This window comes from Mesoplodon densirostris, chromosome 13, assembly GCF_025265405.1.
Source record: "Mesoplodon densirostris isolate mMesDen1 chromosome 13, mMesDen1 primary haplotype, whole genome shotgun sequence".
In the NCBI taxonomy this organism is placed as follows: domain Eukaryota; kingdom Metazoa; phylum Chordata; class Mammalia; order Artiodactyla; family Ziphiidae; genus Mesoplodon; species Mesoplodon densirostris.
The window spans coordinates 82,586,297-82,611,634 of record NC_082673.1 but is presented as its reverse complement, the minus strand read 5'-3'; the positions used below and the strand labels follow the sequence as shown (position 1 = coordinate 82,611,634).

Here is a 25,338-nt window from a genome sequence, read left to right as displayed (position 1 = left end):
TACTCCACCCCAGGAACAAAGAGATTCTTTCCTACACGTGCACAAGGGGACGTGGAAAAAAAGATCCATGCAAAAGCACTGTTTAAAAGAGCAAAATATTGGAATAATGCAGATGTCATCCCCAGAAAAATGAACAAAGCGACCGTGTTAAGTTTATCCAGCAGAATACTACCCAATGTTGATTAATTCTTGGAATGAATTAGCCAAATTTTTCAGGTATGTACTAGGTACACTTCTTATACCTAAAAAATGATCCCGGCTCTCAGGGGGCTCCCACTCAACTGGGGAAAGGTGGGGAAGAGAAAGTGGGAGAGACACAAAGACTCCACAGTTTTTCACGTGGTAATAACGAGTGCTGTGAATTACGGAATGACTAGACACGGGCTACATGTAGCAACATGAATAAACAGTCTGGAGTAGAAAAGAAAGTTGCCGGAAGTGTTCATATGAAATGAAACCATTTATATGAAGTTAAAAAAAAATCTACAAAATTCTACGTGTTGCTTATGGGTATATGGGGATGATTAACCCCAAACTCAGGGTAGTGGTTGTCTCCGGGAGGGGCCAGCGGGGGAGCCACAGGCACGGATGCTGGCATAGGGCTTCCGCTCCCCCATCGCCCCCTCCCAAAGAACAGGAAAGAAGCAAAGAAGGAAGGGGAAGATCTGATGCAAACATGGCAAAATGTCAAGACCCGACAGAGTACGCGGAGAAGGTGGACCTGGAGGGAAGGTTGTGATGTTCACGGTTGGGACCTGGGGGCGAGGAAGGGGCCTCCCGGAGAGAAGAGCCTTGGGAACAGACAGGAGCTCTTTCTATCATGGAGCTGAAACTCTTTCATAACTTTAAAGAAATGAAAAACCAAGTTGCTTTTCTTTCCTGGGCCTGAGCTGTAGTCAGGATGGCGTCCTCCCTGCCCTTGTCCACACCACGCTCAACCTCATCTTGGGTCTGTTTATTCATTTTTGCCTCTTGTGGTCCCTCCCACTCTGGCCTTTTCAGCCAGCAGTTGGTGAGAAAGTACACAGGATTCTCCCATAAAGCACAGCTGTCCAACCTCGCGTGCAAATGCCAGCAGCCCTGGGGCTGGGGAACGTCTTCTGTGTTCTGAGTTCTTCCAGGAAATACTTACAGAGCACCGGCTGGGTGCTGGGCCCTGCTCTGTGCTCAGGAGACCACAGGGAAAAGGATAGACAAGATCCGCATTTTCCTGAAGCTTCCATTCAGTGGGAGGAAACAGAAAATAAATAAGTGGAATAAATACCACCTGGTAATAAGTGTCCTGGAGAATATGAAACAAGATAATCTGATAGTGACGAGTGTCGCTTGGTAGTCCCAGGGGAATTTAGAACCTTCTCTTTTTCCCACAACAAGGTTTAAAATGAACTTTTGTTAATCCAAAAAAAAAAAAGAGGTTTTAGGTTTACGATTCTATTTCACTGAAAGAAGAGGGAATTCAGGTTAAAACAGTGTCATTTTCCCAACTGTTAATTTTGGAAAGAATCATTTTACTCTTCCTCGTGCTCCCGAAATATCTTCAATGTGCCAAGAATGGGACTTTTCGGAGCTGTATTTCTCTGATGATAATGTCTGTTCTTTCCCTGTTCTTGCCACAGTTAGCAACAACCATTGCAGAAAAAAACAAACAAAACAGTTCTTCCTGGTACCCATCAGGTGGCGTATCCAAAGATTCACTTTTTGAAACTGTAAAACAAAAATATCAAGGGAGGGGCTTCCCTGGTGGCGCAGTGGTTGAGAGTCCACCTGCCGATGCAGGGGACACAGGTTCGTGCCCCGGTCCGGGAAGATCCCACATGCCGCAGAGCGGCTGGGCCCGTGAGCCATGGCCGCTGAGCCTGCGCGTCCGGAGCCTGTGCTCCGCAATGGGAGAGGCCACAACAGTGAGAGGCCTGTGTACCGCAAAAAAAAAATATATATATATCAAGGGAGACTATGATGATTATATCTGTACTCTTTTATTTTTTATTTATTTATTTGTTTTTTTATTAGTTTCTGCTTTATAACAGTGAATCAGTCATACATATACATCTGTTCCCACATCCCTTCCCTCTTGCGTCTTTTATTTTTTAATTCATTTTTTAAATTGACATAGTTGATTTACAATGTTGTGCTAGTTTCAGGTGTGAAGCAAAGTGATTCAGTCAGTTATACACACACACACACACACACATATGTTCTTTTTCAGGTTCTTTTCCATTATAGGTTATTACAAGATCCTGAATATAATTCCCTGTGCTATATAGTAGGACCTTGTTGTTTATCTGTTTTATATATATTAGTGTATATCTGTTAATCCCAAACTCCTAATTTATCCCTCTCCCCTTTTTCCCCTTCGGTAGCCATAAGTTTGTTTTCTAAGTCTGTGAGACTCTTTCTGTTTTGTAAATAAGTTCATTTGTACCATGTTTTAGATTCCACATATGTGATATCATATGGTATTTGTCTTTCTCTGTATGACTTCACTCAGTATGATAATCTCTAGATCCATCCATGTTGCTGCAAATGGCATAATTTCATTCTTTTTTATGGCTGAGTAATATTCCATTGTATATGCGTACCACATCTTCTTTATCCATTCATCCGTTGATGGACATTTAGGTTGCTTCCATGTCTTGGCTATTATAAATTCACTCTTTTAAACGCTTTTTTTTTCCTTTTAAGGATAAATGGCACAGGAAAAATCATTTGTTCTTCTTTCCAGAAAAGTTTCATGAACACCATCCTGTGAAGACCACTGTGTTTGGAGTTGGGCTGCAGATGATGGAAGGTCGGAGCTTCCTGACTATCAGGTCCTTAGGCAGCCGTAGCACGAGGCAGAAACGCATCGCCGTAGGATTTCAGGGCAGAACAGGGTATACTTCCAGCAGGGACAATCAGGGCACACTCGTGGAGCTGGTGACAGTGGGGCTGGGCTTTGAAGGCTAAAAAGGATTCCCAAGTGGGGCACAGAGGCTGGAGGCACAACCGTCTTTATCTTTTCTCAGGAATCACTGTCCTTACTGCCTATTGTCCTGTGTCTGAAACAGTATTTTTTCCTTTTTTTTTTCGGTTAAGGATGGAGAATAATTCCGGTCCTTGTTACCCTACCTCAGCTAGAAGTCCTCCCAACCTGTTTTTATGGGTAAAACGTCTTCCTATGGGTGATCCGTACGATTCATATTAATGGGCTTACCCAGTGACTAGGTTCCTAGGTATCCACGGGTTCATTTGAATTCTAGAGTGGGTTCTTGTAATGGAGCTGAGCACGGGCATGGGGTCCGGAGACCAGGTTCAAGTCCAGCTTCTGGTATAAAGAGATGGCATTGGGCACATCACTTTGACTCTCAGGCTGCCATTTCCTTTTCTGTCAGATGACAGTAGCAGTACCTGCTCACCTTGAGGGACAGGATTTGAGGGTTAAGAGAGTGGGTGTAAAATCCCTCTGTAAACTCACAAGCCCCATGTATTGCAAGGTCTGTTTATTAGCCAATTTTATAGCCACCCTCCTATCATCCAACAAAGCTGGTGCTCAAGGAACCGTTTGATGGTGGCTTAATCAACTTATAAACGGGCATGAAAAGCAATGACAATATATTGAAAAAGTGTGTGTCAAAGACAAATGTAAATGGAATGAATGCATGTGGCATTCACCTTTCGAGGATTATCTGTGCCGTTTGCCACCTCCCCGTCTTCATTTGTATATGTAACCACAACTATTGCTACAGATCATCTTTCTTAGAACGCTTCAGGGGCTTTTCCTTTTCATGAATGTGATTCTTACCAGCACTCTTCTGCCTCCAAATAGCGATCATGCAAAAGCAACAACCACTAACATCCTCAGTCAGCTCCTCGTGTGCCCTGTGCAGCACTAAGCACCTGAGCTGTGTTAATCTCATTGACTCCTCACCGTGGCCCTGTGGGCTGGACTGTGATCATCCCCATTTTCCTGATGGGTAAGCTGAGGCTTAGAGAATTTCAGGAGTGAGTGCCAGATCCTGTCTCTAAAACCTTTCACTGTTCAAGCAAATCAGTTCAGATTCTCCATAGCATCCAACTAGAACCCTCAACTGTGCGTGTGTGGACATGCGTGCATTCCTTCCAGCCCAGTCAACTTCAAGAAGAAAGAAAGAAATGACTATATAAGCTTATTTTGAGAATTCCTGCCTTTTTCTTTAAGTACAGCTTGAGGGGTTATGCCAGAGTCAGTTGACACCAGGGGACTGTCACATTCGTTTCATTCATTCATATTCATTCATTCAGCTCGCTTATTTAGCCCTGACAGCTCCAGGCACTCTGCCACTACACAGAAACATAAAAAATAATGACTTGAAGGCGTATTGAGTTGTGGTTAAGAGAATGGATGCAGGCATCCGTTTGTTTACTGTGTGGCCTTGGGTGAGTCATTTAGATTCCTGGGCCTCAGATTCTTCATCTGAAAAATGGAGATGACAGTAGTACCCACCGCTAAGTGAGATCACGTACGTCAAGCACTTAGTTGGGTGCGTGGCATGTAGTACACACTCCGTGAGTATTTCCTGTGGACACCCAGCCGAGGCACAGCCAATGGACTGGAGCCACTGGGCTCCCAGCAGCACACCGCTAACGATCGTGATGGGGGTTTCTGTCTGGAGCAGCTCCAGGTGCCCAGCTCTCCTGCCCCCAGGGCCTGTCTCTGTGGCGGGCTCCGGGCTGGGTGCCCACGTCGGTAGGAGTGTTGCAGGCGCCCCCTCTGCCCCCACGCTGGGTCTGGGCATCTTGCTCAGCTTCACCAGCCTTTGGCCTCCACTACTCTGGCCTTCACAGTTGATGTGCCCACTTCAGAGCTGGCAGCTGCCGGTGACCCTGCCCAGGTCCTCGGAAGCTGCCTGCCACAGTGAGCGTTGGGTGGAAGAAAGGGCAAAGCTTATTCTAGACCCCTGTGTTCCTCAAACTTGAGTGTGCCTGAGAACCACTTGGCAACGGCCATGAAAATGCAGGTTCCTGGGCCCACCCAGACCTACTGAGCAAGACTATGTGGGAGGGGGCAAAGCCTGGGAATCTGTATTTTTAACAAATACCCCAAGGGATCCTGATGCAGGTGGCTCTGGGACCATGCTTTTGGAAAACTTAGTTTTCTCATCTGCAAAATGGGAACACTAATAAAACTCCAAATTATAAGCATTAAGTACAATTATTTTCATAACCAAAAATTGTTAAAGAACACGGGATTGGGAGTCTGGAGAGCTGGGCTGAGACCTAACTATGTCTCTAACTCGCTGTGTGACCTTCCACAAGTCACTCAACGTTTCTGTGACTCAGTTTCCTTGTGTGCAAACGGGAGGGAAGAGTACTGCCTTATCTTCATCACAGGGCTGTTAAGGGACATCCCAGGAGACCATGGCTATGGAAATTCTTTGAAATGTAAGAAGTGCTGAGCTTCTAAAACGCAGGCCCATGGAAAATGAAACCAGAGCAGGAAAGCATGAGGGCTGGCCCAGAGGCAGCCAGGGCCTCAGGGAGAGCTGAAGGGGGGGACCCAGGGGACATCCCTGGGGAAGCGGGGAATGTCCCGTGCATGGGTGAAAAGAGGCCAGCACGAGGGAGGCCGCTCTCCAGGTGAGGCAGTGAGAGTAGGCAGACCAGTATAGACACACTGAGACTACAGCCCTTAATGGGATGAAAAGAGAGCCTTTATCCACACGGAGCCATCGCAAAAAGTGTCACTGGAACTCAAACAGAAAACCCAAGTTACAGAGGGATATGTACTAGGAGACCTTTTATGTAAGTTTGAAAACATGTAAACAATATTTCATGCATATTTTATAGGTGCATACATATGTTTACGGAGTAAAAGTGTAGATGTATTTAACAAGCATGTGTATGTCACTCTTAAGTGCCAAACTCTATCCTAGGTGTTTTGTAAACAATATTTCATTTAACCATCCAAACAACATGCAGAGGTGATACTATTCATATCTGCAGTTTGCAGGTGAGGACCATCTGGCCCCAGAGAGGGTGATTAATGGGTCAAAGTCACACAGCTAGAAGGCGGCAGAACCAATATTCCCCACCCAGTTGTTCTGGCTCTAGAATCCTCATTCATAATATGGTTCCGGCTCCTGGTAAGAAAGGTAAAGACTAAAGTTAGGACATAAGAGTTACCCCTGGAGCAGGAAGGAGAGAAGAGGAACAGGGGAGGGAATAGAGGGAGCTCCAGTTCTATCTGTTATGTTTTTTGTTTTTTTTTCTGAGAATCTGAGCAAATATGAATGTATTTGTTTCCCAGGGCTGACATAACAAAGTACCATAGACTGGGTGGCTTAAACAACAGAAATTTATTTTCTCACAGTTCTAGAGGCTGGAAGTCCAAGGTCAAGGTGTTGGCAGGGTTGGTTCCATCCGAGGTCTCTCTCCTTGGCTTGTAGATGGCTGCCTTCCCTCTGTACGGCAGGGTTGGTTCCATCTGAGGTCTCTCTCCTTGGCTTGTAGATGGCTGCCTTCCCTCTGTACATGTCTATGTCCTAATCTTCACTTCTTATAAAGACGCCAGGCATTGTGGATTAGGGCCCACCCTAATGGCCTCATTTTAACTGTAGGACCTGTAGTCACATTCTGAGGTCCTGGGGGTTAGGACTTCAACACAGGAATTTGGGGGGGGGGCACAGTCAGCTTGTAACAATGACCAGATGATATGACAGAGCTAATGGTGGGTACATGGTTGTTTGTTATGTTAATCTCTATACCGCTTTGTATGCATGAAATATTTCTTTTTTTTTTTTTTTTAATTTTTTCCATTTTTTTTTATTAGTTTCTGCTTTATAACAAAGTGAATCAGTCATACATATACATCTGTTCCCACATCCCCTCCCTCATGCATCTCCCTCCCTCCCACCCTCCCTATCCCTCCCCTCCAGGCAGTCACAAAGCACCGAGCTGATCTCCCTGTGCTCTGCGGCTGCTTCCCACTGTCTATCTAGCCTACGTTTGGTACTGTATATATGTCCATGCCTCTCTTTCTCTTTGTCACAGCTTACCCTTCCCCCTCCCCATATCCTCAAGTCCATTCTCAAGTAGGTCTGTGTCTTTATTCCCGTTTTACCCCTAGGTTCTTCATGACATTTTTTTTTCTTATATTCCATATATATGTGTTAGCATACGGTATTTGTCTTTCTCTTTCTGACTTACTTCACTCTGTATGACAGACTCTAGGTCTATCCACCTCATTACAAATAGCTCAGTTTCGTTTCTTTTTATGGCTGAGTAATATTCCATTGTATATATGTGCCACATCTTCTTTATCCATTCATCCGATGATGGACACTTAGGTTGTTTCCAGCTCCGGGCTATTGTGAATAGAGCTGCAATGAACATTTTGGTACATGTCTCTTTTTGAATTATGGTTTTCTCAGGGTATATGCCTAGTAGTGGGATTGCTGGATCATATGGTAGTTCTATTTTTAGTTTTTTAAGGAACCTCCATACTGTTCTCCATAGTGGCTGTACCAATTCACATTCCCACCAGCAGTGCAAGAGTGTTCCCTTTTCTCCACACCCTCTCCAGCATTTATTGTTTCTAGATTTCTTGATGATGGCCATTCTGACTGGTGTGAGATGATATCTCATTGTAGTTTTGATTTGCATTTCTCTAATGATTAATGATGTTGAGCATTCTTTCATGTGTTTGTTGGCAGTCTGTATATCTTCTTTGGAGAAATGCCTATTTAAGTCTTCTGCCCATTTTTGGATTGGGTTGTTTGTTTTTTTGCTATTGAGCTGCATGAGCTGTTTATAAATTTTGGAGATTAATCCTTTGTCAGTTGCTTCATTTGCAAATATTTTCTCCCATTCTGAGGGTTGTCTTTTGGTCTTGTTTATGGTTTCCTTTGCTGTGCAAAAGCTTTTCAGTTTCATTAGGTCCCATTTGTTTATCTTTGTTTTTATTTCCATTTCTCTAGGAGGTGGGTCCAAAAGGATCTTGCTGTGATTTATGTCATAGAGTGTTCTACCTATGTTTTCCTCTAAGAGTTTGATAGTTTCTGGCCTTACATTTAAGTCTTTAATCCATTTTGAGCTTATTTTTGTGTATGGTGTTAGGGAATGATCGAATCTCATACTTTTACATGTCCCTGTCCAGTTTTCCCAGCACCACTTATTGAAGAGGCTGTCCTTTCTCCACTGTACATTCCTGCCTCCTTTATCAAAGATAAGTTGGCCATATGTGCGTGGGTTTATCTCTGGGCTTTCTATCCTGATCCACTGATCTACCTTTCTGTTTTTATGCCAGTACCACACTGTCTTAATTACTGTAGCTTTGTAGTATAGTCTGAAGTCAGGGAGCCTGATTCCTCCAGCTCCTTTTTTTGTTCTCAAGATTGCTTTGGCTATGAAATATTTCTTAATAAAATAAAGTCAGTGTGTTTGATAACAGTACCGTGTTCACAGTAATGATGAAAACACAGTGGCTGGGAAGGCACAGGAACCCAAGAGGAATAAAATGGCCACCTGTAGCCTGTCTGCCATCCGGATCAGGCTCCTCAGCCCTGGCTGAACATTAATTTAAAAGCACCTGAAGAACTCTGAGAACATTCTGAAGTCTGAGCACACCCAAGATCAATTAAATTGGAATCTTGGGCTGGGCTCAGGTATTGGAGGGTAAACAGGTTCCCCAGGTGATTCTAATATGCACCAGGGCTGAGAACCACTGCTCTATAAGTCCATGGCTCTCAAATATGAGCTAATCTGGAATCACCTGGAGGGCTTGCTAAACTCCAGGATGCTGGACCCCACCCCCAGGTTTCTGAGGGGGTAGCTGGGATGGGGTGGAGACTTTTTTCCTTATCAGTTCCCAGGTGATGCTGGTACTATTCTCCAAGGATCCTGCTTTGCGAACACTGCTCTGAGAGGTTGCCCACTGCAGACAGATGCCTGGTTTTTGATGAGCACAAGGTGTTGTAAAGATTGGAACGTGAATGTCTAAGGATGGAGGATGTGCTCCCCGTCACTACAGTCCCCACCATTCCCTACTGTGCAGGTGGGCAGGTGTCAGTGGCTGGACCTGTCAGGTAAGGTATCAGTATCTCTCCCCCATTCACCCATCCTTTCTTTATTCAGCGCACCTTTATTTAGCAGTCGTAATGTTTCGGGTACCATTCTAAGGGCTGGGACCTCAGTGCTGAACAAGACATTGTGTCTGTCCTGGAGGAAATGGCACTGAAGGGGAAACAGTGCTTTGCTCTCTCACACGCTCCTTCCCTTCTCTCCTGTGTGCGTTTCAGGCCAGCAGTGGCCTCCCAGTTTATTGTTTAAACCTGTGTGGGATGAACAACCTCACGCAGAAGTGAATTCAACATTGCGTGTACAGTGTGACTGCAACTGTTTTAAAATGCATTTTAAAAAAGACAGAGATAATACATCAAAATGTTAAGAAAGAATGGCTGACCCTGGACAGGACATTATGGATGAGTTTTGCTTGCTTTCTTATACCTTTCTCTCTTGTTTTTTTTTTTTTTTTTTTTTTTTTTTTTTTCGGTATGCGGGCCTCTCACTGTTGTGGCCTCTCCCGTTGCGGAGCACAGGCTCCGGACGCGCAGGCTCAGCGGCCATGGCTCACGGGCCCAGCCGCTCCGCGGTATGTGGGATTCTCCCGGACTGGGGCACGAACTCGTGTCCCCTGCATCGGCAGGAGGACTCTCAACCACTGCATCACCAGGGAAGCCCTCTCTCGATTTTTCTATAGTGAATATGTATTACTTCTTTTTTTTTAATTTTTAAATTTTGTTTATTTTGGCTGCGTTGGGTCTTCGTTGCTGCGCACAGGCTTTCTTTAGTTGCAGTGAGCGGGGGCTACACTTTGTTGCAGTGCACGTCCTTCTCATTGCAGCGGTGGCTTCTCTTGTTGCGGAGCACGGGCTCTAGGTGCACGGGCTTCAGTAGTTGTGGCACACGGGCTTAGTTGCTCTGCGGCATGTGGGATCTTCCAGGACGAGGGATCGAACCCATGTCCCCTGCATTGGCAGGCGGATTCTTAACCACTGTGCCACCAGGGAAGTCCCATGTATTACTTTCAAAGTTAAAAAAATAACTCATATAAACACCCTCTTGCCCCGGGTGTGTATGCACGTGTGTGTGCATGCTTACACCTATACTTGTCGACCAGGGTAGAGAGACGTTTTATGCTCCGAGAAATGACTCATTTAGAAAGTGGTTTTATTTCAGTGCGATCGTAGGGGAGACATTTCTGTGCCTTCTCAGGTAGGGCCATTTGATTTCCCATGGAACATGTCACTGATACAAGATCGCACCTCCACGTAATTGAGTTTTTCTGCACAGTGAAAGTTGACCCATTTACCCAGCAATTCCCCCGTAAGTAACTGTTTAACAGCACGGGCTCTAAAATCACTCCCAGCTTTTCTCCAGGATTTAGGCTCTTCGGAGAGTGTGAAGGGCTAGTTTCCCCTCCCACCACCATTACTACATGATCCCAGGGAGTTGGCAGTGTTTTCACTTTGCTCTCTTGCGTTTAGTGGTGATTGTCACTTTGCAAGGGACCAGTGACAAGCCATGCGTGTCCATCGATTCCCGGGAGGGGCGGAGAGCGAGCGGAGCCGGCTGCGCCTGCGTCAGTCACATCACCGCTGCCTGCCACGTGCTGTGCTCGGGCACATGTGAAATCCCTCTTGCAGGTGTGCTTTGGTTTGTGCAGTTCCAAGGCTCTAAAGTCTAGGCAGTGCTTTCTAAAGTTCCTCCAAGAACTTCTGTGCTCCGGAAGACACTGTGTATCATATAGTAAGAGCCACAGCGACAGCCATATGCTAAGTATCTTCCAGGTGAAATTCTACCTGTGCTCCACACTCAGCCCCCGCAATGACCCCATGGCGTCGGAGTCACCCCATTTTATGTGACAGGGAAACACAAGAGGCTGAATCCTTTCCCTGAGGTCCTGAGGCTGATGAGAACTGAAGTCAGGATTTGAATTCGGGTCTATCTTGACCCTGAACTTTCCCACTATGCCACTCTCTTTTCTCAGAAACACAAATTAAGGTACAATAATAATAAAAATATTAATACCCAAACTACATTATTTCATACTAATTGCTTTTACTTTCAGTTGTTAAAGGATCCCTTATATAAACTGGCTGCTCGCAAGGAGTTCCAGCGCCTGGTTGCCCAGATTCTGACATTTTGGTTCATTTGTGCAGCTCTATTGTGGCTATGTTGAAATACCAAAAATATACTAAAGGTCCTGCTCACTAGCTTCCCCCATCCCCTGGCCAAATTTTCCTTCCATCCTTTTTTTTTTTTTAAATCCAGGTAAAATTCTCATAACCTATAGTTAACTGTTTTAATTTTTTATTTTATTTTTTTATTGAGATACAGTTGATGTACAATATATAGTTAACCATTTTAAAGTGAACAGTTCAGTGGTATTTAGTACATTCACTGTGTTGCACAACTACCACCTTGATTTAGTTTCAGAATATGTTCATCACCCTTAAAGGAAACCCCTAAGCAGTTACCCCCATTCTCTTCTCCTCCCGGCCCCTGGAAACCGTCACTCACTAGCCCCGGTTCTGCATGGCAGGTTAGGATCCCTGTCCCAGCCTAAGGGCGAGCTCTCTCTCCACCTCTCTGAGTGGGATTCTCCAGCCGGAAGGGGCTGCCTGAGCCACCTGCAAGCCCCCTTCCAGGAAGGCAGCCCCTAGAGGGTTCAAGCTTTGTCTCCTCCCTTAAGTCTGCTGGTTCTGAATGGCTGGAGGTGAAGGGACCCAGGTGACCAGGTACATAGAGCGTCACTGAGTTGGCTTTTACCCCAATGGAAAATGGAATCTGCTTAATTGCAAATTACTAACCAGCAGGACAAAAACGGAGTGCCTGCGTCTCCTGACTTCTACCTTCTGTTACCTTGTCCACGTAATAGCGTTCACTCTTGGGGAAAACGCAGATGCTCAGCAGGGAAACACGTAGTTTTGAGGGGCTTTTGCCTATGTGACGGAAAGAGCTAGCTACTTTGCTTGAAAAATGGGAGGACCGCCCGTGCCGTGGGAGGACCGCCCGTGCCGTGGGAGGACTGCCCGTGCCATGGGTGGACGGCCTGTGACATGCGAGGACAGGATTCTAAGACTGAAACTAAAATGTGCGTATGCTATTTTACAGTTTATAGAGCATTCAAAATTCATTATCTCATGGTGCCTTATCAATGACAGAATGAATGTTATTATTCCCTCTTCTTAAAAAAAATATTTATTTATTTATTTATGGCTGTGTTGGGTCTTTGTTTCTGTGCGAGGGCTTTCTCTAGTTGTGGCAAGCGGGGGCCCCTCTTCATCGCGGTGCGCGGGCCTCTCACTATTGCGGCCTCTCTTGTTGCGGAGCACAAGCTCCAGACGCGCAGGCTCAGTAGTTGTGGCTCACGGGCCTAGTTGTTCCGCGGCATGTGGGATCTTCCCAGACCAGGGCTCGAACCCGTGTCCCCTGCATTGGCAGGCAGATTCTCAACCACGGCACCACCAGGGAAGCCCTCTTATTCCCATTTTACAGACAAGGAAATTAAAAGAGTCAGAAGTTAAATGACATGCCCAGGCTGCACAACTGGAAATGGTAGGCCGGCCTTCCTGACTCCAAAATCAGCTCTGTTTTCAGGATGCTGGATGTTACAAACTGAATGGTTGTGTCCTGCCAAGATTCCTATGTTGAAACCTGATCTCTCGTGTGATGGTATCGGGAGGTGGGACCTTTGGGAAGTGATTAGGTCATGAGAGCAGAGCCTTCATAGATGGGATTAGTGTCCTCATAAAAGAGGCCCCCAGAGAGCTCCTTCCCCTCTTTTGTCCTGTGAGGACACAGTGATGAGGGCCGTCTATGAACCAGGAAGAGGGCCCTCACCAGACGGCAAATCTGCTAGCACCTTGATCTTGAACGTCCCAGCCTCTAAAACCGTAAGAAGTAAATGTTTGTTGTTTAAGCCACCCAGTCTGTGGTATTTGGTTACAAGAGCCCAAACAGACTGAGACACAGATTTCTACCTGCTGTTGTCAGGGTTGATACCCCAGGGAAACAGAGCAGGTCACTGCAGTGGTGAATTGCTAGAGCTTTTCCCAGGCATTATCCCCAGGTTTCCATTTGCTTGAGTCCGTCAGATCTATCAGGACCTGATTGAATAAGGCAAGGTCAAAGGCCAGAATCATCCCCTTAGCCTCCCTGTATCCAGTGAGTGGAGACACACGCATATGAGTTGGACCTCTCCTCTCAGGCATCTCTGAATTCAGCGGAGTGCAGGGGAAGTGTGATGCAGCCCCTGCCCGTGCCCTCACCTCCTCTTCCCTGCTTCCTGACTCCCCACATTCACACTCTATGTTACAATCACGCCAAGCTGTTTGCAGTTCCCAAGGGGGCCAGAAAGTTCCTGCCCCCATGACTTTAACAATGACTGTGATGATAACTACAATTGTGATAGCTCTCTCCTGGGTCCTATTAATGTGCTAGGTTCTACACATGTGCTCTTTCATTTAACGGCCCCCCACAGCACCATCTAATGAAGTAGTTATGGTCAATCCCATTTCACAGATGAGCGAACTGAGGCTCAGCGTGGCTAAGTGCCGGGCTTTGAGCCAGACAACCTGGGTGCATGCCCAGCTCCACCGCTATCTAATTAGTCTGACCTTGCGCAAAGTCCGTCTCTCTCCCAGCTCCAGTATCTTGCAAAACACTGAGCGTGATGAACCTGCCCCCTGGGGCTGTTGTGAGAATTAAATTAGATGGGGACAGCGTTTGGCACCTGGTGAGTATTTCCAAAATGTTCAGAATTTTTCATGTCACTTTGTAGGCGGCCAAGAAAGAAACTAAACTCAGCTCAGCTGTGTCTGCTTCCAAACCCTTTCTCTGCTTCTCGTCACATTCATAGTTCAAGACCCAGCTGTTCCACCCCTCCCCATGCCACCCTCCACCACTGCCGGGGAGCATCTGTTCCCCTTTTGTAGGGGTGAGAGTGCCAGTGCTCAAGCAAGCTTCCAGGTGCTTCTAATGCCTCCCAGAACTTCTAGGAAGGGCTTTCTGATTTCCTCCTGTTGTTCTCTCTTTGGCTCCCTCCATTCCAAGGTGGGTAAACACCCCTTCCCCCTGTCTCCTCTATACACTGTCATCTGTGCTACTTTCCTGCAGGTACGGACCCATGTGGGCCCCCATCTCCCTCCAGGGCTAGGAGCCGCTTGGAAGTCCTGTTGGAATCCTACCATCTCAGTGCCCCCAGCTCCTAGCACAGGGCTTTAGAAGGGGCTCGCTAAAGAAACAAACAGGTCATAATCAGGTAAGTCAGCACTCAATATTATTTGGTGACTGGTCACCACATCCCCTTTCCCGGCAACACATCCAGGAGAGGTGGAGGGTGGAAAGACAATGGAAGCTTCTGAGGTGATTCTTGATGTCCTGCTGGAGGTCAGAGGAAATACTTTAAAGAACATTGTCTATATTCCTAAGAAATTTGGCTGAATTTCAAGACAGTGCTGGGTGGCTTTGAGGGCTGGGGGAGCAAGGCAGAGGGAGAAGAGAAGCATTTCAATTTCCTAGGCATGTCTTGCTACATGGAGAGAAATGCACTCTTTGCCGTTACAGACGAGAGGAAAGATGAGGTCTCTTACAATACCGGAAACGAGGGAGTTCTAGTGAGGGGCATTTTGTCTGGGAATTTCAGTGCTGGAAGTCCTTGGAGAGCCTCGTAGGGTAGCACAGATACTCCTAACTCCCCCTCCCCGGCCCCGCGGTATCTTTCCTTCTGTAGCATTAGCACCACCAGACACATCGGATGCTTGTTTATTGCCTGTCCCCCCCTCTCCTCACCCCCGCCCCCCGCGGCAGGGATGTTGTTTGGATTCCCAGCTGCCTCTCGGGGACCTAGGCCGGACCCAGCACTTGGTAGGCCCTCAGCGAATATCTGTCGAGGGCCGAATGGATGTTTTGAACGCACAAGCTGTCCACGCCTCCACCGCCAGGGGGGCGGGGCAGGGATCGGCATCCTTCCCCACGCACAGGTGAGGGGGAAGCGGACCCAGGGCCGGGAATCCGGCCGGCCTGAAGGTCAGGGTCGCTGAGGGCCCGACGGGCTGTGCCCTTGGGCCATCCCCGCGCCTCGTAGAGCTGGAGTTCCCTCGTCTATGCCACCGGGAGGGCGCCGAGCCCCCCAGCGCGCCCCCGGGCGGCCGCTCGCCCGCCTGCCGCGACTTGCCCAAGGTCACCCGCGCCCCGGCCCCCGGGTTGTGGGGTGGGGGCCGGCGCGGGGCGGTCCCGGGGCGCCGCGCGCGCTGACGCCGGGCCCCGCGATGCGGCGGGGACGGGGCGCGGGGGGAGGCGGCTTCGGCGGGCGTCCTCCTTTTGTGAGAGCGCCCGCGGCGCGGCTTCTCGAAGGTAAACGGCGTTTCCTCTTCCTCCTCGATGCGTCTCTTCCTTTTATAGTTATTTCTCGCCTGGCAGTCGCCGGGGCTGCTGCTGCTGGGCCGCCGCGGCGGGGGCCGCTCGCAAACCTGTGGCGGTGACGTGAGACCCGCCAACCCGGAAGCAGCGGCGGCGGCGGCGGCGGCACCCGAGGCTCCGAGGCTCCGAGGCTCCGAGGCTCCTGCGCTCCAGCGCCGGCCGCCGCGCTCCCCTCGCCGCTCGCCCAGGCCGCCAGGTACGTGCCCGGGGCTCCTCCGGCGCTGCCGCCCGGGCCGCCCGGCTCGCTTGCGCGCGCCCTGGGAGCCGATCTGCCACCGGGGAGGGCGTGGGGTGCGGGGCGCGCGCGCGATGGGTGCAGGGAGAGGTGGGAGTGCGATCCGGGCCGCGCTGGGCGCCCTGCGGTTGGAGAGGGGGCGCCGCAGCGGTGGGAGCCCCCGGCGCGTGGGGCGCCCCGAGGATGCGCCTCGGGGGAGAGGGGGCCGGAGGGTGCGAGGGGCGCACGCTGAGGGGCCGCCGCCCGGGTCCGCCCAGCTGTGGGGAGCGCGCGGCTGCGCCCGGAGGGAGGGTGCCCGGCGTGGCCGCTCCGCCGCAGACCCCTCCTGCTAGCCAGGTGCGGGCGCAGGGTCTGACCCCGGGCGCCGTGCACCCCCCAACCCCCCAGCTAACTTCGACTGGGGCCTTGGAAGGCCAGTCTCTTAGAATTGAGGAACTGGAGGGGGTGAACAGAATCTCCCTTGGCTTCAAGACTTCCTCGTGGGGTAACCACCCGCCTCTGTTTAAAGAGCACTTCCTCTTTGCCCTTTATCTTTTCATCGTATTGTTTTTCCATTTTTTTTTTTTAATGTAAGTTCAGTGTTAACGAGTGGATGCCCCTGCAGCCTGCACGGCTTCCCTGGGGTTGTGTACACAGCCCGTGGGTATGGAACCTTGTGTGTCCTGTGTCGGGGGGTGGAAGGAAAGAGGAACCGAGGACTTCCCTTACTGGAGCCCCCGGCGGCGGTCTTTGATCCTCCCCCTGCCGCAGAAATGGAGCCAGAGGGGGAGGGGTTGAGTGGGAGGGAGGCCCCGCCAGGGAGTGTCACGAGGACTTTGCACCTAGGTTTAATTCCTTGCTCTGCCGCTTAATAGCTGTGTGACCTTGGGCAAATCGCTTGCCCTCTCTGAGTCTTAGGCGCCTGTCTCTAAAATGGGCTGCTCTGAGTTGGGCCTCGAGAAGAGGAGCGTGTATTTCCTGGCCTGGAGAGGGCGCAGTGATGGGACGTGTCATTGTCAGTCACCTTTAATTTCTGCATCCCCACCGTGTAGAAGAGGGGCCTGGGGCACATGGGAGGTGCTCCATAGATACCTGTGAAATGAATAGGTGGGTGGTGAATTTTGAGAAGTGAGTGGCTGGGTGTGGTCCCACATTTTGGCTTCCTTGCCCTGTAACATCCATTCCACGGTCCCCAGAGAGCCACATTTTGCCACCTGGGATATATGTAATCCACCCCCTTCCCAAGGAGGATTAGCTTGTGAAAATATTGACTTCTTATGAAAAGGAGCTTAAACTCTGACTTTGAGCCTCTCCTATTCTTGGAAGATTGCATTTAGTGGAAATGAAAAGGAAGCCTCATTTTGATTGCCACCGCCAGATGACTGGCTGCCGGGGCGGGCTGCCAGGGCTGACAGCTGGGCTGATTTCCCAGGCATTGGGGTTCCTGTAAACAGGAGGAAGCTAGGGAGAGGTGGGTTTTCTCCTAGGTGGGGCATGCAGAAGTGGTCAGCTGGCCTGAGTTTTCTTCCTGGGGAGGCACGTTGTAATTTGCATTATCTCGATCCTTGCTAAACTTTAGGCATGGGGAGGGGCAGAGCTTGTGTGCTGAGGGGTACTTGGAAATGGCCTTCGTATAAAGGTTCGCTATGCATTTCCACAGGTCACTTGGGGAGATTTTCAGGTAGTTTTGCTTTCTCTGACAGCCATTCCTTTTCTCCTTTCTCAGCTCTCAAAGGCCTGTGTGCACTTCACTTAGGATCCTTAGCTGTGCTTTTTTTTGTTGTTGTTTTTTTCTCTCAGAGCTGGAGGGCAGGAGATGAGCCTGAGTGCTGCTATTATTTTAAGAGGCAAAAGCAGGCACCTCTGTGTGGCCGGCTGAGGTTTAAGCATGCACAGATTCATTTTTAAGGCATAGAGTGGCCATAGTTACCTATGAAGTAGAGATTTTATTCTCATCTTGCGACTTAGAGAAAGTGCAGGACTTGGCCCAAGACCCTCAGCCAATTAAGCATCAGATTCAAGGTCCTTCCTCCAGACTTCCGACTGCAGAGCTCTGCTGCGCTTCCCTGTGGACTGTGCTCCCTTCTAAAGGGCCTTTGTGTTTCCCCTGGCACCTGGCAGGCTGTCTGGCATATGCTGGATACTCAGTACATGCCTTTTTTTTTTTTTTTTTTTTGACAGAATGAACAAAAGAGGGATGGTTTGCTCTTTGTGGAGGGACAGTCTGTCTCTACCTCAAGGTCAGCGCACTGGCCTGTAGGCGACCTTTTGCAATTGTTCTCTGGCCATTCCTCCCAAGTGTGTCTTGCTTCCCCATTGTGGAATCCCAGTCTCTGTCAGTTCTTGCTTCAGGACCCAGAGCCCATGACAGGAGGGACTCCTGAGGGGCACCAGTGCCAGGAGGTTGTGGCCTTACGCTCATCATCTCCTTGATTGAAGAGGCCACTGTCCTGTGGCTTTGGAGATCCGGGACTTGGCCGCCAAAGCGGTTTCTCTCTCTCCAGTGAAACCATCGTCCAGCAAGCGTTGTGGCGATAGTGTGTGTCTGTGAAACATCAGATTTAAAATCAGTCCACTTTAGCTATGCCCTGGCCTGAAGCCTTAGAGAGGTCATGAACTTCTTAGAACTTTCTTTTCCTCATGTATAAACGGGCAAAATCATCCCTGCCCCATTCCATCCAGTTCACAGGACTCCTGAGCATGAGGGCAGGATCCACATTCACACCTCACTGCCCCCTCTTACTGCCTGTGTGCATGTCACAAAGTTTCTTCACCTCTCAGAGCCTCAGTGTTCTCATTTGTAAAATGGGACGATCTATCGGGGGGATTGTTTTGCACATTGTGGTCATGTGAGTGATGCTCTCAGCACAGGCCCCCATTAAATGGCCATAATCATCAGTGTTTATTATTATCAACAGCAGCAGCAGTAATGATCCCTGTGTCCTCAACTAGAGAGAGCATAAGCGTCTCAAAGGCCAGAGCCATGTCCCTTTTTTTTTTTTTTTTTTTTTGCGGTACGAGGGCCTCTCACTGTTGTGGCCTCTCCTGTTGCGGAGCACAAGCTCCGGACGCGCAGGCTCAGCAGTCATGGCTCACGGGCCCAGCCGCTCTGCGGCACGTGGGATCCTCCCGGACCAGGGCATGAGCCTGTGTCCCCTGCATCGGCAGGCGGACTCTCAACCACTGCGCCACCAGGGAAGCCCCCATGTCCCTTGTTTAACTTGAGTTGGAGCTTCTGGAGAGAAGTAAATTGAGGAAGGGTGGTGGGAAGGGTTGACTTTATTCTTTTTCTCCTTCCCTGTCTGGGACACTTGATAAAGGCCTGATGAAGGAAGAATCATTATGATCCTGTTTTTCATCCATTCCTGAGGGTAAAAGGTCTTTTTTCCTCTCTCTCATAAAGTGAGCTCCTTATGTGCCTAAGACACACTTTCATATCTTCTCATAAACTTCGTATCCACTCCTTCCAGATGTCACCCAAGACTTGATCCCCCCAGACTGTCAAATGGACAGAGTTCTGTTGCATCCGTAGAACTTCGGGAGTTAAGTCTTTGATGGTCTTAAAAGGGGTGATTGGCCTCACCAGGTTGAAGGGAAGATAATAACTTTGTAGCCAAGGATGCATGAGGTTAACAGCAACTGTATTTTCCTTTCGTCCTTTTTGCTTCAGAGGCAGCGTGGGTATGGGTTTGGGGGCCACACTGTCCGGGTTTCCATTCTGGTTGTGCTGCTTACGAGCTCCGTGGCCTTCCTCTCTCTGGGCCGTCTTCATCTTTCAAATGAAGAATGTATGCTGCCTGGAAAGGTTGTTGTGAAGGTCAACACAGGGGTGGTCTGGGGAGCCTCCCAGCACAGTGTATGGCACCTAGACGGTGCTCAGCAAATGTCAGTTACTTTCCTGCCACTCCTGGGCTCTTACCGTCCTGGCCTCAGTCCCATCGTCCTGTCCTTCCGTTAACGGGGCTCCAGTTCCCACTGAGGATCAAACCCTTGGGTGACAGCTTCATCCTAGGTTCAAGTTCAAGTCTCCATGCTTTCCCAGACCACTTGTTGACTGGCCACAGTATGCTGCTTCCACTGTGAATGGAGAGATCCTTGTACCAGAGCTTGTCAAGGAGAGTAAACTGGGGAGTCACTGAGTTTACGTTTTGTCCCGTTGATTTTTTTTCCCTCTCCTTTCCAGAGACTTACTAGCTGCCATCTGCTCCAAGGGAAGGAGACATCATGTTCATAAATACATAAATAATCGAAGCTGACGAGGAGATTTGTTTAAAGTAGTGATGCTGAGAATGATTTTTATAAATATTTAAGATAATCTGAAGCCATTAGAGGAATTGCAGGGTTTATTAAAAAAAAAAAAAACTGAAAGCGTGTTTTGGAAGAGTTCCTTCTCTTTCCAAGTTGAATAAATGTCAAGAGTAGTGGATGCAGGGCCCGTGAGGGGCAGGTGGGCTGCCGGTCTGTTTGTCTCTGCTGTTGGCTGTTGGCAGTCATCCATTTATGGGGGCTGATGGCTGGGGAGCACGAGGGTAGCCAGAGCCACGGGACTGGGGGCGAGAGCCCTGAACATTTTGAAGCTGCCTGGGCTTCCTTGAGACTCAGAGAGCCAGTGGGTCACACATGCCAGGAGTCACCCTGGGGGGCTGTACATTTCAGATGCTGCTTCTAGAATCTGAGAGTCAGTGGCAGGCTTCTAGAAGGTTCCTAAGGTGAATGTTTTTTGCTTAATGACAGGCTCCATTTTAGTGAGCCCTACTGAGGCCCACAAGTCAAGAGGCAGCTGGGTGGTCAAATCGAGGGATGTGGGATAGGGCATGTCAGAACTGGGGGACACCTTGCAACACTTCCCAAACTGGCGTGTGCCCCCGGATCCCTTGGGGATTCCCTTGCGGATTCTGAGTCACAGGCTGGGGTGGGCGGGAGGCCTGCATTTCTAACACCTCCCCATGTGATGCTCTGGGTTGTGGACCGCACTTTGAGTAAGGAGAGCTTGGAGGTCCCCACCCGCCTCGTTCATTTGGGACCCCAGCTGGCACTGAGAATGCGAATCAGAATATGGTCCCGGAGGCTCCTGGCAGCTGATGGCTTAGTTAGCAGAGGAGACAGACATGCCCCAAATCACACGATATGAAGATGGTGGGGACTGAAGGGAGGGTGGAGAAGAGCTCCCCCCACCCACCTAGAGGTGCTCCGTAGCCCAGCAGGGCCCGGGTGCTCTGGGCAGTCCAGGTGGGGTGGGAGAGGGAGGGAAGGGAGGGAAGCAGGGGGAGTGTGCCAGGCCTTCACCCGTGGTGAGGTCTGGAAGGACTGAGCAGGAACCTCTTGCTCAAGAGTTTCAGGCTTCAGGCGTCCCGTACTCTTTTAATTCTTTTTTGTGTGTGTGGTACGCAGGCCTCTCACTGTTGTGGCCTCTCCCATTGTGGAGCACAGGCTCCGGACGCGCAGGCTCAGCGGCCATGGCTCACGGGCCCAGCCGCTCTGCGGCATGTGGGATCTTCCCGGACCGGGGTACGAACTCGTGTCCCCTGCATCGGCAGGCGGACTCTCAACCACTGCGCCACCAGGGAAGCCCCGTTCCGTACTCTTAATTGAACAGATGAGGGAACTGGGATCCAGAGGGGGAAGCATTTTGCCCAAGAGGCAAAGTGAGGACTGGAACCCAGGTCTTCTGGCTCCCAAACCGAGCTTATCACACGGCTCCAGAGTGTCTTTCTGTGAGCGCCTCGGGGCTGCCTTAGTGCAAGGCTCTGAGGCCAAGGAGATGTTGGGGGCTGGACGTCCTTCAGCATAGAAGGTACCTCTGCCCCTGACCTCCCTTTGGCAGGGGACCGAGCGCTTAAGCCCACAGTGAACGAGAAGGCCCGACACGGGAAAAGTGATGGCTTTGAAGCCATGCACCCTGCCAGGCTCCTGGGACCAGCTGTGTCTGGCTGCTGGGAGCTCTGTGGAATGTTGCCCACTCAGCAGATACTGTCAGACTGCGGAGCCGAAGGCGTCCTGGCGCTACCGCTCAGTAGCTGTGTAACCTTGGGCAAATCGCAGGGCCTTGCTGAGCCAGAACCGTCTTGGACAGAGCTGGGCTAATAACACCTGCCTCTCTGGATTGTCTGGAGGACTGAATGAGGTAATGTGTGCTCTAGTTGCTAACCTAGCCCCTTTGTAGAAACACTCCAAAAAGACACCCCCCGGGCTTCCCTGGTGGCGCAGTGGTTGAGAGTCCGCCTGCCGATGCAGGGGACGCGGGTTCGTGCCCCGGTCTGGGAAGACCCCACATGCTGCGGAGCGGCTGGGCCCTTGAGCCATGGCCGCTGAGCCTGCGCGTCCGGAGCCTGTGCTCCACAACAGGAGAGGCCACAACAGTGAGAGGCCTGCGTACCGCAAAAAACCAAAACCAAAACCAAAAAGACACCCCCTCCCCATGAAGACATAGTCACCGCTGGGTGGGAACGGATTTGTCCAGTGCTGATTTCAGGCCAGGGCTATATCCTTCTGGCAGTGACACAGGATATGGATTTGATGGGAGGGTAGGTATTTCTGTAAGGTAGTTGCAAACTGCTGCAGTGCTTTTATGCAAAACTGAACGCTGGGGTTGGCCCCCCTGGGGTTCTCCTTTGAAAGGGAGAAGAACCGTGGAACTTAGGACCTGGTACCTCCTGGTTCACACATGACTCCCTAACTGTGGAGTCTATTGCAGCTTGCCTAACCTCCCCCCTCATCCCAGTGCCTGTTTTGCAGCTTGTTGTGGCTCTGAAGTCAGGAAAGGGCGCAGTCGGCCTGGCCTCTCACAGGTGCTCAGTACTTAGAGTCCCCTGTCTGCTCAGCCTCAGGGTCTGGGACTCTGGGAGGAGTCCCAGAGTAGACCAGGGGAGGCCTTTACTGCCAGTTTGTGTGCTGGCCTGGCCCCAGCTTTGCTCAAAACCAGAGGTGAAGTAAAATACAGAAGGCAGCCAGGAAGTGAAACTCAGCCAGTAAAATCCCAAGATGTCTGCTGTGCTCCCCTGAACTCTGGTTTTGTAGCGAGAGTCACCGGGCACCAGAGGACAGGGCGGCAGGGTGATGGAAGGGGATGGGGGCAGGGGAGCGGGAGTTGGGGAGCAAGACAGCATATCTGACACTTTCTGTCGCATTTATGACCCAGCCAAAGGCCTCCCAAATAACAAGGCTCCTGTAAATGTCACATTGCGGGTTTTTGTGATTTTGGTTTTTTTGGGTTCTTTCGTCTACCTTATCATAGTAATAACTTTCCCTTGTCGAGCATGGATAATGTGTACTTTGCAGATGGTATTTCTTACCTCACAGTAACTCTGTGAGGCAAGTTATATTATCCCCACCTTACAGATGAGGAAACAGAGAACACTTAGAGGCTAATAAAAAGCAGAGCTGGAATGCAAAGTGCTACACCAGCTTCAACACCCACCTCTTGTTGTTACCACCTCTTCTGAGTGTACGTCAAACAGAACTCGAAAAAATCTCTGAAGAGACTTGTCTGCCAAGGAGCAGACACTGCCGCCGCTGGACGCTGCTAGATGTTGCTGGAAGGCGGTGGTGGTTTTCTAAGTGGGCATCTCATCAGGATAGGCACCTTGGCAGCCATCACTGCCGAGAGCCACCTACTGTGAGCTTGTCAGCCCAGGAAGTTCTGAATTTATAAATGACTCTTGTAACTAGATGACTTGGGCTAATTTGAGTGGTGAGGTTTTTGGTAAATTCAGTGTGAAAGTGACTGGTGCTATTAATACACCTCTTGATGCGTTTGGTGTTGGGACGTGTAGCACATGCATTGTCTGCATTACTCTGTCTGCATGCACCCTCAACAAGGCAAAGCTTTGGGGGAAGGAAGTGTGCTCTGGGTTCATGCTTTGGGGTGGATGGTTGAATTGGGCAGGAAAATCCCAGTGTTTGGGCATTGGTCACTGTAGACTTGAGAAAATAAGGTGGATACAGGATGAATCGCTGGGCTTGTAGTGTTCCCCCCATCCATTTTCAGTGTGTGAATTTGCCAGAATATTCTATGTGTGTGTTTCCTCTTGCCCAGTATTTCTTTTATCTGACCGTAACTTGCATATAAAGCTTCCTGGGTGGGAGGGTCAAGAATCCACATTTTTTTTTTTTTTTTTTTTTTTTGCGGTATGCGGGCCTCTCACTGCTGTGGCCTCCCCCGTTGCGGAGCACAGGCTCCGGACGCGCAGGCTCCGGACGCGCAGGCTCAGCGGCCATGGCCCACGGGCCCAGCCGCTCCGCGGCATATGGGATCCTCCCAGACCGGGGCACGAACCCGCATCCCCTGCATCGGCAGGCGGACTCTCAACCACTTGCGCCACCAGGGAGGCCCAAGAATCCACATTTTTAACAGGCACTCAAATGATTCTGACGCATTGGTCCCCATCACCCAGTTAGAGGAACCCCAAGTAGCATAATCTTTTACCTGGGTACCACCTGTTTCTAACTGCTGAGGGTGGGGCAGTTGGTATAAGATGGACAGGACATTGAAGATCACCTAGTCCCATCCTTCTCAGCCTTTTTCAGGCCACAGCCCACTCAGGAAACTATAAGGTGTGGGGTGGGGAATGGGCAGTAAAAGAGGAAGCATCTCTCGGCTGGAGATGACTGACCCTGGGGCCACCCTCCCAAAGTGCTGAGGAGGTCAGTATCTCAACACAGTGTAATCTCGTCTAGGAATCCCGCTTGGGAAGCTCTGATTCTCATCCAGGGTTGGAACCTGTTCACACAGCCCATGGAAGCCCAGAGAGGTGATGTGAGTTGCCCAGAGTCATGCAGGAACTTGAAAGTTATCTAGGTCACTCACTGAAAGAATGAGTGATCAGACCAGGGAGGTGAAAGCCCTACTAAGGACCACACGGCCAGCTCGTGGCCCAGCGAGGAGTTCTCGTGACCAGACAGCCTGTCCGTGGCAGGCGGGTTGCCAAGCCATGGTGGCCTCTCCAGCACTCACCAGCCTTGGAGGTCCGGTTTCCTGTTCTAATCCGAAACTGATTTTCTGCTAGTTCCTGACAGACAGACACATCCCTCAAGACCTAAAAGCACCAAAGGAGAAGAAACCTTACACAGGAGGCACATCTCAATCATGAAGTCCAGAAGTCAGCTCAGCAGGCAAAACTGCATGGTGAAAATGATTCAGACAGTCTCCTAATTTGCCCCTGAAGGATCATTTGTGCACACGTGATTCTGTGTACATGATGCTGTGCAGTAACATGTGTGCGTGAATGTATAGCACAAGCAGTAGTGTACAGTATACAGTAAAGTACAATGTACAATATCCAAAAAAGAAATTCAATTAAATACAAGAGACAAAGTACACTTTTACTATTTAAATTAAAAAAAAAAAGCATTTGGCCCTTTGAGTATAGCTGAATATAGCTAAGTTAAATGAGCATGAGATACAGTTCCATTATATGTTGTGATACATTGAGGACATCTTGAGAATGTGGAGTTGTCCTGACCTGCTGGCATGCCATGTATTACACGTGTATGTACAGTTATTCCAGGGGTCTCTTCTGCTTGAGTGTGATTAACTTTGGAGAGTTTTGGGGGGTCCAGCTCCAGTGTGGGAGACCTAGTAGACTGGAAGGACACAGCCTCTCCTGGCCTAGTGAGGCCCGACTCCGGTTTTTGAATAAAAGCAGTCTCTCTGATCACAACAGCTCCTAGATTTAGGACTGTCC

At 49.7% G+C, this 25,338-nt stretch overlaps 1 protein-coding gene across 1 annotated transcript in view; it reads left to right on the top strand.

The window, feature by feature from the left end:
- Positions 1-15,446: 15,446 nt before the first annotated feature.
- Positions 15,447-25,338, top strand: part of CYRIB (CYFIP related Rac1 interactor B) — a 154,966-nt gene continuing 145,074 nt past the window's right edge. The window contains exon 1 of the mRNA XM_060115705.1: positions 15,447-15,637. The gene's annotated coding sequence lies outside the window, so the exon portion shown is untranslated. The remainder of the gene's footprint in view (positions 15,638-25,338) is intronic.